This window comes from Cydia strobilella, chromosome 18 (assembly GCF_947568885.1).
Source record: "Cydia strobilella chromosome 18, ilCydStro3.1, whole genome shotgun sequence".
Taxonomy (NCBI): Eukaryota; Metazoa; Arthropoda; class Insecta; order Lepidoptera; family Tortricidae; genus Cydia; species Cydia strobilella.
In genome coordinates, this window is record NC_086058.1 from 2,644,673 (window position 1) to 2,659,395 (window position 14,723).

At 35.7% G+C, this 14,723-nt stretch overlaps 1 protein-coding gene across 1 annotated transcript in view; it reads left to right on the forward strand.

Moving 5' to 3' along the window:
- Positions 1 to 14,723, forward strand: part of LOC134749624 (uncharacterized) — an 82,904-nt gene that overhangs the window by 52,543 nt on the left and 15,638 nt on the right. The window lies entirely within an intron of this gene.

Genomic DNA, 14,723 nt, shown 5'->3' on the forward strand with positions numbered 1-14,723 from the left:
ATATTTCGGCCGCTGACTCATAGCGTCCAAACTAAACGAGGTACAGCTCTACTAAAATCTGATTTGAATAGCCTATTAGATGTCTAATGAGACATATATAGTGGGACCAAAATCATCGATCTAGAAATTAGGAGAAAAAAATTAAATCTTAAACACATAGTTCTCCACAAGTTCAGACATATTTCGGCCGCTGTCTCATAGCGTCCAAACTAAACGAGGTACAGCTCTACTAAAATCTGATTTGAATAGCCTATTAGATGTCTAATGAGACATATATAGTGCGACCAAATTCATCGATCTAGAAGTAAGGTGAAAAAAATTAAATCTTAAACATAGTTCTCCAAAGTTCAGACATATTTCGGCCGCTGACTCATAGCGTCCAAACTAAACGAGGTACAGCTCTACTAAAATCTGATTTGAATAGCCTATTAGATGTCTAATGAGACATATATAGTGGGACCAAAATCATCGATCTAGAAATTAGGAGAAAAAAATTAAATCTTAAACACATAGTTCTCCACAAGTTCAGACATATTTCGGCCGCTGACTCATAGCGTTCAAACTAAACGAGGTACAGCTCTACTAAAATCTGATTTGAATAGCCTATAAGATGTCTAATGAGACGTATATAGTGCGACCAAATTCATCGATCTAGAAGTTAGGTGAAAAAAATTAAATCTTAAACACATAGTTCTCCACAAGATCAGACATATTTCGGCCGCTGACTAATAGCGTCCAAACTAAACGAGGTACAGCTCTACTAAAATCTAATTTGAATACCCTATTAGATGTCTAATGAGACGTATATAGTGCGACCAAATTCATCGATCTAGAAGTTAGGTGAAAAAAATTAAATCTTAAACATAATTCTCCACAAGTTCAGACCTATTTCGGCCGCTGACTCATAGCGTCCAAACTAAACGAGGTACAGCTCTACTAAAATCTGATTTGAATAGCCTATTAGATGTCTAATGAGACATATATAGTGCGACCAAATTCATTGATCTAGAAGTAAGGTGAAAAAAATTAAATCTTAAACATAGTTCTCCACAAGTTCAGACCTATTTCGGCCGCTGACTCATAGCGTCCAAACTAAACGAGGTACAACTCTACTAAAATCTAATTTGAATAGCCTATTAGATGTCTAATGAGACATATATAGTGCGACCAAATTCATCGATCTAGAAGTAAGGTGAAAAAAATTAAATCTTAAACATAGTTCTCCACAAGTTCAGACCTATTTCGGCCGCTGACTCATAGCGTCCAAACTAAACGAGGTACAGCTCTACTAAAATCTGATTTGAATAGCCTATTAGATGTCTAATGAGACATATATAGTGTGACCAAATTCATCGATCTAGAAGTTAGGTGAAAAAAATTAAATCTTAAACACATAGTTCTCCACAAGTTCAGACATATTTCGGCCGCTGTCTCATAGCGTCCAAACTAAACGAGGTACAGCTCTACTAAAAATCTGATTTGAATAGCCTATTAGATGTCTAATGAGACATATATAGTGGGACCAAATTCATCGATCTAGAAGTTAGGTGAAAAAAATTAAATCTTAAACACATAGTTCTCCACAAGTTCAGACATATTTCGGCCGCTGACTCATAGCGTCCAAACTAAACGAGGTACAGCTCTACTAAAATCTGATTTGAATAGCCTATTAGATGTCTAATGAGACATATATAGTGCGACCAAATTCATCGATCTAGAAGTAAGGTGAAAAAAATTAAATCTTAAACATAGTTCTCCAAAGTTCAGACATATTTCGGCCGCTGACTCATAGCGTCCAAACTAAACGAGGTACAGCTCTACTAAAATCTGACTTGAATAGCCTATTAGATGTCTAATGAGACATATATAGTGCGACCAAATTCATCGATCTAGAAGTAAGGTGAAAAAAATTAAATCTTAAACATAGTTCTCCACAAGTTCAGACCTATTTCGGCCGCTGACTCATAGCGTCCAAACTAAACGAGGTACAACTCTACTAAAATCTAATTTGAATAGCCTATTAGATGTCTAATGAGACATATATAGTGCGACCAAATTCATCGATCTAGAAGTAAGGTGAAAAAAATTAAATCTTAAACATAGTTCTCCACAAGTTCAGACCTATTTCGGCCGCTGACTCATAGCGTCCAAACTAAACGAGGTACAGCTCTACTAAAATCTGATTTGAATAGCCTATTAGATGTCTAATGAGACATATATAGTGTGACCAAATTCATCGATCTAGAAGTTAGGTGAAAAAAATTAAATCTTAAACACATAGTTCTCCACAAGTTCAGACATATTTCGGCCGCTGACTCATAGCGTCCAAACTAAACGAGGTACAGCTCTACTAAAATCTGATTTGAATAGCCTATTAGATGTCTAATGAGACATATATAGTGCGACCAAATTCATCGATCTAGAAGTTAGGTGAAAAAAATTAAATCTTAAACATAGTTCTCCACAAGTTCAGACCTATTTCGGCCGCTGACTCATAGCGTCCAAACTAAACGAGGTACAGCTCTACTAGAATCTGATTTGAATAGCCTATTAGATGTATAATGAGACATATATAGTGCGACCAAATTCATCGATCTAGAAGTTAGGTGAAAAAAATTAAATCTTAAACACATAGTTCTCCACAAGTTCAGACATATTTCGGCCGCTGACTCATAGCGTTCAAACTAAACGAGGTACAGCTCTACTAAAATCTGATTTGAATAGCCTATTAGATGTCTAATGAGACATATATAGTGGGACCAAAATCATCGATCTAGAAATTAGGAGAAAAAAATTAAATCTTAAACACATAGTTCTCCACAAGTTCAGACATATTTCGGCCGCTGACTCATAGCGTCCAAACTAAACGAGGTACAGCACTACGAAAATCTGATTTGAATAGCCTTTTAGATGTCTAATGAGACATATGTAGTGCGACCAAATTCATCGATCTAGAAGTAAGGTGAAAAAAATTAAATCTTAAACATAGTTCTCCACAAGTTCAGACCTATTTCGGCCGCTGACTCATAGCGTCCAAACTAAACGAGGTACAACTCTACTAAAATCTAATTTGAATAGCATATTAGATGTCTAATGAGACATATATAGTGCGACCAAATTCATCGGTTTGGAAGTTAGGTGAAAAAAATTAAATCTTAACAAGATCGCCACAAGTTCAGACATATTTCGGCCGCTGACTCATAGCGTCCAAACTAAACGAGGTACAGCTCTACTAAAATCTGATTTGAATAGCCTATTAGATGTCTAATGAGACATATATAGTGCGACCAAATTCATCGATCTAGAAGTAAGGTGAAAAAAATTAAATCTTAAACATAGTTCTCCAAAGTTCAGACATATTTCGGCCGCTGACTCATAGCGTCCAAACTAAACGAGGTACAGCTCTACTAAAATCTGATTTGAATAGCCTATTAGATGTCTAATGAGACATATATAGTGGGACCAAAATCATCGATCTAGAAATTAGGAGAAAAAAATTAAATCTTAAACACATAGTTCTCCACAAGTTCAGACATATTTCGGCCGCTGACTCATTGCGTCCAAACTAAACGAGGTACAGCTCTACTAAAATCTGATTTGAATAGCCTATTAGATGTCTAATGAGACATATATAGTGCGACCAAATTCATCGATCTAGAAGTAAGGTGAAAAAAATTAAATCTTAAACATAGTTCTCCAAAGTTCAGACATATTTCGGCCGCTGACTCATAGCGTCCAAACTAAACGAGGTACAGCTCTACTAAAATCTGATTTGAATAGCCTATTAGATGTCTAATGAGACATATATAGTGCGACCAAATTCATCGATCTAGAAGTAAGGTGAAAAAAATTAAATCTTAAACATAGTTCTCCAAAGTTCAGACATATTTCGGCCGCTGACTCATAGCGTCCAAACTAAACGAGGTACAGCTCTACTAAAATCTGATTTGAATAGCCTATTAGATGTCTAATGAGACATATATAGTGGGACCAAAATCATCGATCTAGAAATTAGGAGAAAAAAATTAAATCTTAAACACATAGTTCTCCACAAGTTCAGACATATTTCGGCCGCTGACTCATTGCGTCCAAACTAAACGAGGTACAGCTCTACTAAAATCTGATTTGAATAGCCTATTAGATGTCTAATGAGACATATATAGTGCGACCAAATTCATCGATCTAGAAGTAAGGTGAAAAAAATTAAATCTTAAACATAGTTCTCCAAAGTTCAGACATATTTCGGCCGCTGACTCATAGCGTCCAAACTAAACGAGGTACAGCTCTACTAAAATCTGATTTGAATAGCCTATTAGATGTCTAATGAGACATATATAGTGGGACCAAAATCATCGATCTAGAAATTAGGAGAAAAAAATTAAATCTTAAACACATAGTTCTCCACAAGTTCAGACATATTTCGGCCGCTGTCTCATAGCGTCCAAACTAAACGAGGTACAGCTCTACTAAAATCTGATTTGAATAGCCTATTAGATGTCTAATGAGACATATATAGTGGGACCAAATTCATCGATCTAGAAGTTAGGTGAAAAAAATTAAATCTTAAACACATAGTTCTCCACAAGTTCAGACATATTTCGGCCGCTGACTCATAGCGTTCAAACTAAACGAGGTACAGCTCTACTAAAATCTGATTTGAATAGCCTATAAGATATCTAATGAGACGTATATAGTGCGACCAAATTCATCGATCTAGAAGTTAGGTGAAAAAAATTAAATCTTAAACACATAGTTCTCCACAAGATCAGACATATTTCGGCCGCTGACTCATAGCGTCCAAACTAAACGAGGTACAGCTCTACTAAAATCTGATTTGAATAGCCTATTAGATGTCTAATGAGACATATATAGTGGGACCAAAATCATCGATCTAGAAATTAGGAGAAAAAAATTAAATCTTAAACACATAGTTCTCCACAAGTTCAGACATATTTCGGCCGCTGTCTCATAGCGTCCAAACTAAACGAGGTACAGCTCTACTAAAATCTGACTTGAATAGCCTATTAGATGTCTAATGAGACATATATAGTGCGACCAAATTCATCGATCTAGAAGTAAGGTGAAAAAAATTAAATCTTAAACATAGTTCTCCACAAGTTCAGACCTATTTCGGCCGCTGACTCATAGCGTCCAAACTAAACGAGGTACAACTCTACTAAAATCTAACTTGAATAGCCTATTAGATGTCTAATGAGACATATATAGTGCGACCAAATTCATCGATCTAGAAGTAAGGTGAAAAAAATTAAATCTTAAACATAGTTCTCCACAAGTTCAGACCTATTTCGGCCGCTGACTCATAGCGTCCAAACTAAACGAGGTACAGCTCTACTAAAATCTGATTTGAATAGCCTATTAGATGTCTAATGAGACATATATAGTGTGACCAAATTCATCGATCTAGAAGTTAGGTGAAAAAAATTAAATCTTAAACACATAGTTCTCCACAAGTTCAGACATATTTCGGCCGCTGACTCATAGCGTCCAAACTAAACGAGGTACAGCTCTACTAAAATCTGATTTGAATAGCCTATTAGATGTCTAATGAGACATATATAGTGCGACCAAATTCATCGATCTAGAAGTTAGGTGAAAAAAATTAAATCTTAAACATAGTTCTCCACAAGTTCAGACCTATTTCGGCCGCTGACTCATAGCGTCCAAACTAAACGAGGTACAGCTCTACTAGAATCTGATTTGAATAGCCTATTAGATGTATAATGAGACATATATAGTGCGACCAAATTCATCGATCTAGAAGTTAGGTGAAAAAAATTAAATCTTAAACACATAGTTCTCCACAAGTTCAGACATATTTCGGCCGCTGACTCATAGCGTTCAAACTAAACGAGGTACAGCTCTACTAAAATCTGATTTGAATAGCCTATTAGATGTCTAATGAGACATATATAGTGGGACCAAAATCATCGATCTAGAAATTAGGAGAAAAAAATTAAATCTTAAACACATAGTTCTCCACAAGTTCAGACATATTTCGGCCGCTGACTCATAGCGTCCAAACTAAACGAGGTACAGCACTACGAAAATCTGATTTGAATAGCCTTTTAGATGTCTAATGAGACATATGTAGTGCGACCAAATTCATCGATCTAGAAGTAAGGTGAAAAAAATTAAATCTTAAACATAGTTCTCCACAAGTTCAGACCTATTTCGGCCGCTGACTCATAGCGTCCAAACTAAACGAGGTACAACTCTACTAAAATCTAATTTGAATAGCATATTAGATGTCTAATGAGACATATATAGTGCGACCAAATTCATCGGTTTGGAAGTTAGGTGAAAAAAATTAAATCTTAACAAGATCGCCACAAGTTCAGACATATTTCGGCCGCTGACTCATAGCGTCCAAACTAAACGAGGTACAGCTCTACTAAAATCTGATTTGAATAGCCTATTAGATGTCTAATGAGACATATATAGTGCGACCAAATTCTTCGATCTAGAAGTAAGGTGAAAAAAATTAAATCTTAAACATAGTTCTCCAAAGTTCAGACATATTTCGGCCGCTGACTCATAGCGTCCAAACTAAACGAGGTACAGCTCTACTAAAATCTGATTTGAATAGCCTATTAGATGTCTAATGAGACATATATAGTGGGACCAAAATCATCGATCTAGAAATTAGGAGAAAAAAATTAAATCTTAAACACATAGTTCTCCACAAGTTCAGACATATTTCGGCCGCTGACTCATTGCGTCCAAACTAAACGAGGTACAGCTCTACTAAAATCTGATTTGAATAGCCTATTAGATGTCTAATGAGACATATATAGTGCGACCAAATTCATCGATCTAGAAGTAAGGTGAAAAAAATTAAATCTTAAACATAGTTCTCCAAAGTTCAGACATATTTCGGCCGCTGACTCATAGCGTCCAAACTAAACGAGGTACAGCTCTACTAAAATCTGATTTGAATAGCCTATTAGATGTCTAATGAGACATATATAGTGCGACCAAATTCATCGATCTAGAAGTAAGGTGAAAAAAATTAAATCTTAAACATAGTTCTCCAAAGTTCAGACATATTTCGGCCGCTGACTCATAGCGTCCAAACTAAACGAGGTACAGCTCTACTAAAATCTGATTTGAATAGCCTATTAGATGTCTAATGAGACATATATAGTGGGACCAAAATCATCGATCTAGAAATTAGGAGAAAAAAATTAAATCTTAAACACATAGTTCTCCACAAGTTCAGACATATTTCGGCCGCTGACTCATTGCGTCCAAACTAAACGAGGTACAGCTCTACTAAAATCTGATTTGAATAGCCTATTAGATGTCTAATGAGACATATATAGTGCGACCAAATTCATCGATCTAGAAGTAAGGTGAAAAAAATTAAATCTTAAACATAGTTCTCCAAAGTTCAGACATATTTCGGCCGCTGACTCATAGCGTCCAAACTAAACGAGGTACAGCTCTACTAAAATCTGATTTGAATAGCCTATTAGATGTCTAATGAGACATATATAGTGGGACCAAAATCATCGATCTAGAAATTAGGAGAAAAAAATTAAATCTTAAACACATAGTTCTCCACAAGTTCAGACATATTTCGGCCGCTGTCTCATAGCGTCCAAACTAAACGAGGTACAGCTCTACTAAAATCTGATTTGAATAGCCTATTAGATGTCTAATGAGACATATATAGTGGGACCAAATTCATCGATCTAGAAGTTAGGTGAAAAAAATTAAATCTTAAACACATAGTTCTCCACAAGTTCAGACATATTTCGGCCGCTGACTCATAGCGTTCAAACTAAACGAGGTACAGCTCTACTAAAATCTGATTTGAATAGCCTATAAGATATCTAATGAGACGTATATAGTGCGACCAAATTCATCGATCTAGAAGTTAGGTGAAAAAAATTAAATCTTAAACACATAGTTCTCCACAAGATCAGACATATTTCGGCCGCTGACTCATAGCGTCCAAACTAAACGAGGTACAGCTCTACTAAAATCTGATTTGAATAGCCTATTAGATGTCTAATGAGACATATATAGTGGGACCAAAATCATCGATCTAGAAATTAGGAGAAAAAAATTAAATCTTAAACACATAGTTCTCCACAAGTTCAGACATATTTCGGCCGCTGTCTCATAGCGTCCAAACTAAACGAGGTACAGCTCTACTAAAATCTGATTTGAATAGCCTATTAGATGTCTAATGAGACATATATAGTGCGACCAAATTCATCGATCTAGAAGTAAGGTGAAAAAAATTAAATCTTAAACATAGTTCTCCAAAGTTCAGACATATTTCGGCCGCTGACTCATAGCGTCCAAACTAAACGAGGTACAGCTCTACTAAAATCTGATTTGAATAGCCTATTAGATGTCTAATGAGACATATATAGTGGGACCAAAATCATCGATCTAGAAATTAGGAGAAAAAAATTAAATCTTAAACACATAGTTCTCCACAAGTTCAGACATATTTCGGCCGCTGTCTCATAGCGTCCAAACTAAACGAGGTACAGCTCTACTAAAATCTGATTTGAATAGCCTATTAGATGTCTAATGAGACATATATAGTGGGACCAAATTCATCGATCTAGAAGTTAGGTGAAAAAAATTAAATCTTAAACACATAGTTCTCCACAAGTTCAGACATATTTCGGCCGCTGACTCATAGCGTTCAAACTAAACGAGGTACAGCTCTACTAAAATCTGATTTGAATAGCCTATAAGATATCTAATGAGACGTATATAGTGCGACCAAATTCATCGATCTAGAAGTTAGGTGAAAAAAATTAAATCTTAAACACATAGTTCTCCACAAGATCAGACATATTTCGGCCGCTGACTCATAGCGTCCAAACTAAACGAGGTACAGCTCTACTAAAATCTGATTTGAATAGCCTATTAGATGTCTAATGAGACATATATAGTGGGACCAAAATCATCGATCTAGAAATTAGGAGAAAAAAATTAAATCTTAAACACATAGTTCTCCACAAGTTCAGACATATTTCGGCCGCTGTCTCATAGCGTCCAAACTAAACGAGGTACAGCTCTACTAAAATCTGATTTGAATAGCCTATTAGATGTCTAATGAGACATATATAGTGCGACCAAATTCATCGATCTAGAAGTAAGGTGAAAAAAATTAAATCTTAAACATAGTTCTCCAAAGTTCAGACATATTTCGGCCGCTGACTCATAGCGTCCAAACTAAACGAGGTACAGCTCTACTAAAATCTGATTTGAATAGCCTATTAGATGTCTAATGAGACATATATAGTGGGACCAAAATCATCGATCTAGAAATTAGGAGAAAAAAATTAAATCTTAAACACATAGTTCTCCACAAGTTCAGACATATTTCGGCCGCTGACTCATAGCGTTCAAACTAAACGAGGTACAGCTCTACTAAAATCTGATTTGAATAGCCTATAAGATGTCTAATGAGACGTATATAGTGCGACCAAATTCATCGATCTAGAAGTTAGGTGAAAAAAAATTAAATCTTAAACACATAGTTCTCCACAAGATCAGACATATTTCGGCCGCTGACTAATAGCGTCCAAACTAAACGAGGTACAGCTCTACTAAAATCTGATTTGAATAGCCTATTAGATGTCTAATGAGACATATATAGTGGGACCAAAATCATCGATCTAGAAATTAGGAGAAAAAAATTAAATCTTAAACACATAGTTCTCCACAAGTTCAGACATATTTCGGCCGCTGTCTCATAGCGTCCAAACTAAACGAGGTACAGCTCTACTAAAATCTGATTTGAATAGCCTATTAGATGTCTAATGAGACATATATAGTGCGACCAAATTCATCGATCTAGAAGTAAGGTGAAAAAAATTAAATCTTAAACATAGTTCTCCACAAGTTCAGACCTATTTCGGCCGCTGACTCATAGCGTCCAAACTAAACGAGGTACAGCTCTACTAAAATCTGATTTGAATAGCCTATTAGATGTCTAATGAGACATATATAGTGTGACCAAATTCATCGATCTAGAAGTTAGGTGAAAAAAATTAAATCTTAAACACATAGTTCTCCACAAGTTCAGACATATTTCGGCCGCTGACTCATAGCGTTCAAACTAAACGAGGTACAGCTCTACTAAAATCTGATTTGAATAGCCTATAAGATGTCTAATGAGACGTATATAGTGCGACCAAATTCATCGATCTAGAAGTTAGGTGAAAAAAATTAAATCTTAAACACATAGTTCTCCACAAGATCAGACATATTTCGGCCGCTGACTAATAGCGTCCAAACTAAACGAGGTACAGCTCTACTAAAATCTGATTTGAATAGCCTATTAGATGTCTAATGAGACATATATAGTGGGACCAAAATCATCGATCTAGAAATTAGGAGAAAAAAATTAAATCTTAAACACATAGTTCTCCACAAGTTCAGACATATTTCGGCCGCTGTCTCATAGCGTCCAAACTAAACGAGGTACAGCTCTACTAAAATCTGATTTGAATAGCCTATTAGATGTCTAATGAGACATATATAGTGCGACCAAATTCATCGATCTAGAAGTAAGGTGAAAAAAATTAAATCTTAAACATAGTTCTCCAAAGTTCAGACATATTTCGGCCGCTGACTCATAGCGTCCAAACTAAACGAGGTACAGCTCTACTAAAATCTGATTTGAATAGCCTATTAGATGTCTAATGAGACATATATAGTGGGACCAAAATCATCGATCTAGAAATTAGGAGAAAAAAATTAAATCTCAAACACATAGTTCTCCACAAGTTCAGACATATTTCGGCCGCTGACTCATAGCGTTCAAACTAAACGAGGTACAGCTCTACTAAAATCTGATTTGAATAGCCTATAAGATGTCTAATGAGACGTATATAGTGCGACCAAATTCATCGATCTAGAAGTTAGGTGAAAAAAATTAAATCTTAAACACATAGTTCTCCACAAGATCAGACATATTTCGGCCGCTGACTAATAGCGTCCAAACTAAACGAGGTACAACTCTACTAAAATCTAATTTGAATAGCCTATTAGATGTCTAATGAGACATATATAGTGCGACCAAATTCATCGATCTAGAAGTAAGGTGAAAAAAATTAAATCTTAAACATAGTTCTCCACAAGTTCAGACCTATTTCGGCCGCTGACTCATAGCGTCCAAACTAAACGAGGTACAGCTCTACTAAAATCTGATTTGAATAGCCTATTAGATGTCTAATGAGACATATATAGTGAGACCAAATTCATCGATCTAGAAGTTAGGTGAAAAAAATTAAATCTTAAACACATAGTTCTCCACAAGTTCAGACATATTTCGGCCGCTGACTCATAGCGTCCAAACTAAACGAGGTACAGCTCTACTAAAATCTGATTTGAATAGCCTATTAGATGTCTAATGAGACATATATAGTGCGACCAAATTCATCGATCTAAAAGTTAGGTGAAAAAAATTAAATCTTAAACATAGTTCTCCACAAGTTCAGACCTATTTCGGCCGCTGACTCATAGCGTCCAAACTAAACGAGGTACAGCTCTACTAGAATCTGATTTGAATAGCCTATTAGATGTCTAATGAGACATATATAGTGCGACCAAATTCATCGATCTAGAAGTTAGGTGAAAAAAATTAAATCTTAAACACATAGTTCTCCACAAGTTCAGACATATTTCGGCCGCTGACTCATAGCGTTCAAACTAAACGAGGTACAGCTCTACTAAAATCTGATTTGAATAGCCTATAAGATGTCTAATGAGACATATATAGTGGGACCAAAATCATCGATCTAGAAATTAGGAGAAAAAAATTAAATCTTAAACACATAGTTCTCCACAAGTTCAGACATATTTCGGCCGCTGACTCATAGCGTCCAAACTAAACGAGGTACAGCTCTACGAAAATCTGATTTGAATAGCCTTTTAGATGTCTAATGAGACATATGTAGTGCGACCAAATTCATCGATCTAGAAGTAAGGTGAAAAAAATTAAATCTTAAACATAGTTCTCCAAAGTTCAGACATATTTCGGCCGCTGACTCATAGCGTCCAAACTAAACGAGGTACAGCTCTACTAAAATCTGATTTGAATAGCCTATTAGATGTATAATGAGACATATATAGTGGGACCAAAATCATCGATCTAGAAATTAGGAGAAAAAAATTAAATCTTAAACACATAGTTCTCCACAAGTTCAGACATATTTCGGCCGCTGTCTCATAGCGTCCAAACTAAACGAGGTACAGCTCTACTAAAATCTGATTTGAATAGCCTATTAGATGTCTAATGAGACATATATAGTGGGACCAAATTCATCGATCTAGAAGTTAGGTGAAAAAAATTAAATCTTAAACACATAGTTCTCCACAAGTTCAGACATATTTCGGCCGCTGACTCATAGCGTCCAAACTAAACGAGGTACAGCTCTACTAAAATCTAATTTGAATACCCTATTAGATGTCTAATGAGACGTATATAGTGCGACCAAATTCATCGATCTAGAAGTTAGGTGAAAAAAATTAAATCTTAAACATAGTTCTCCACAAGTTCAGACCTATTTCGGCCGCTGACTCATAGCGTCCAAACTAAACGAGGTACAGCTCTACTAAAATCTGATTTGAATAGCCTATTAGAGGTCTAATGAGACATATATAGTGCGACCAAATTCATCGATCTAGAAGTAAGGTGAAAAAAATTAAATCTTAAACATAGTTCTCCACAAGTTCAGACCTATTTCGGCCGCTGACTCATAGCGTCCAAACTAAACGAGGTACAACTCTACTAAAATCTAATTTGAATAGCATATTAGATGTCTAATGAGACACATATAGTGCGACCAAATTCATCGGTCTGGAAGTTAGGTGAAAAAAATTAAATCTTAACAAGATCGCCACAAGTTCAGACATATTTCGGCCGCTGACTCATAGCGTCCAAACTAAACGAGGTACAGCTCTACTAAAATCTGATTTGAATAGCCTATAAGATGCCTAATGAGACGTATATAGTGCGACCAAATTCATCGATCTAGAAGTTAGGTGAAAACAATTAAATGTTAATCATAGTTCTCCACAAGTTCAGACGTATTTCGGCCGCTGACTCATAGCGTCCAAACTAAACGAGGTACAGCTCTACTAAAATCTGATTTGAATAGCCTATTAGATGTCTAATGAGACATATATAGTGGGACCAAATTCATCGATCTAGAAGTTAGGTGAAAAAAAATAAATCTTAAACACATAGTTCTCCACAAGTTCAGACATATTTCGGCCGCTGACTCATAGCGTTCAAACTAAACGAGGTACAGCTCTACTAAAATCTGATTTGAATAGCCTATAAGATGTCTAATGAGACATATATAGTGCGACCAAATTCATCGATCTAGAAGTTAGGTGAAAAAAATTAAATCTTAAACACATAGTTCTCCACAAGTTCAGACATATTTCGGCCGCTGACTCATAGCGTCCAAACTAAACGAGGTACAGCTCTACTAAAATCTGATTTGAATAGCCTATTAGATGTCTAATGAGACATATATAGTGGGACCAACATCATCGATCTAGAAATTAGGAGAAAAAAATTAAATCTTAAACACATAGTTCTCCACAAGTTCAGACATATTTCGGCCGCTGTCTCATAGCGTCCAAACTAAACGAGGTACAGCTCTACTAAAATCTGATTTGAATAGTCTATTAGATGTCTAATGAGACATATATAGTGGGACCAAAATCATCGATCTAGAAATTAGGAGAAAAAAATTAAATCTTAAACACATAGTTCTCCACAAGTTCAGACATATTTCGGCCGCTGACTCATAGCGTCCAAACTAAACGAGGTACAGCTCTACGAAAATCTGATTTGAATAGTCTATTAGATGTCTAATGAGACATATATAGTGGGACCAAAATCATCGATCTAGAAATTAGGAGAAAAAAATTAAATCTTAAACACATAGTTTTCCACAAGTTCAGACATATTTCGGCCGCTGACTCATAGCGTCCAAACTAAACGAGGTACAGCTCTACTAAAATCTGATTTGAATAGCCTTTTAGATGTCTAATGAGACGTATGTAGTGCGACCAAATTCATCGATCTAGAAGTAAGGTGAAAAAAATTAAATCTTAAACATAGTTCTCCACAAGTTCAGACCTATTTCGGCCGCTGACTCATAGCGTCTAAACTAAACGAGGTACAACTCTACTAAAATCTAATTTGAATAGCATATTAGATGTCTAATGAGATATATATAGTGTGACCAAATTCATCGGTCTGGAAGTTAGGTGAAAAAAATTAAATCTTAACAAGATCGCCACAAGTTCAGACATATTTCGGCCGCTGACTCATAGCGTCCAAACTAAACGAGGTACAGCTCTACTAAAATCTGATTTGAATAGCCTATAAGATGCCTAATGAGACGTATATAGTGCGACCAAATTCATCGATCTAGAAGTTAGGTGAAAACAATTAAATGTTAATCATAGTTCTCCACAAATTCAGACATATATTTCGGCCGCTCACTCATAGCGTCCAAACTAAACGAGGTACAGCTCTACTAAAATCTAATTTGAATACCCTATTAGATGTCCAATGAGACGTATATTGTGCGACCAAATTCATCGATCTAGAAATTAGGTGAAAAAAATTAAATCTTAAACACATAGTTCTCCACAAGTTCAGACATATTTCGGCCGCAGACTCATAGCGTCCAAACTAAACGAGG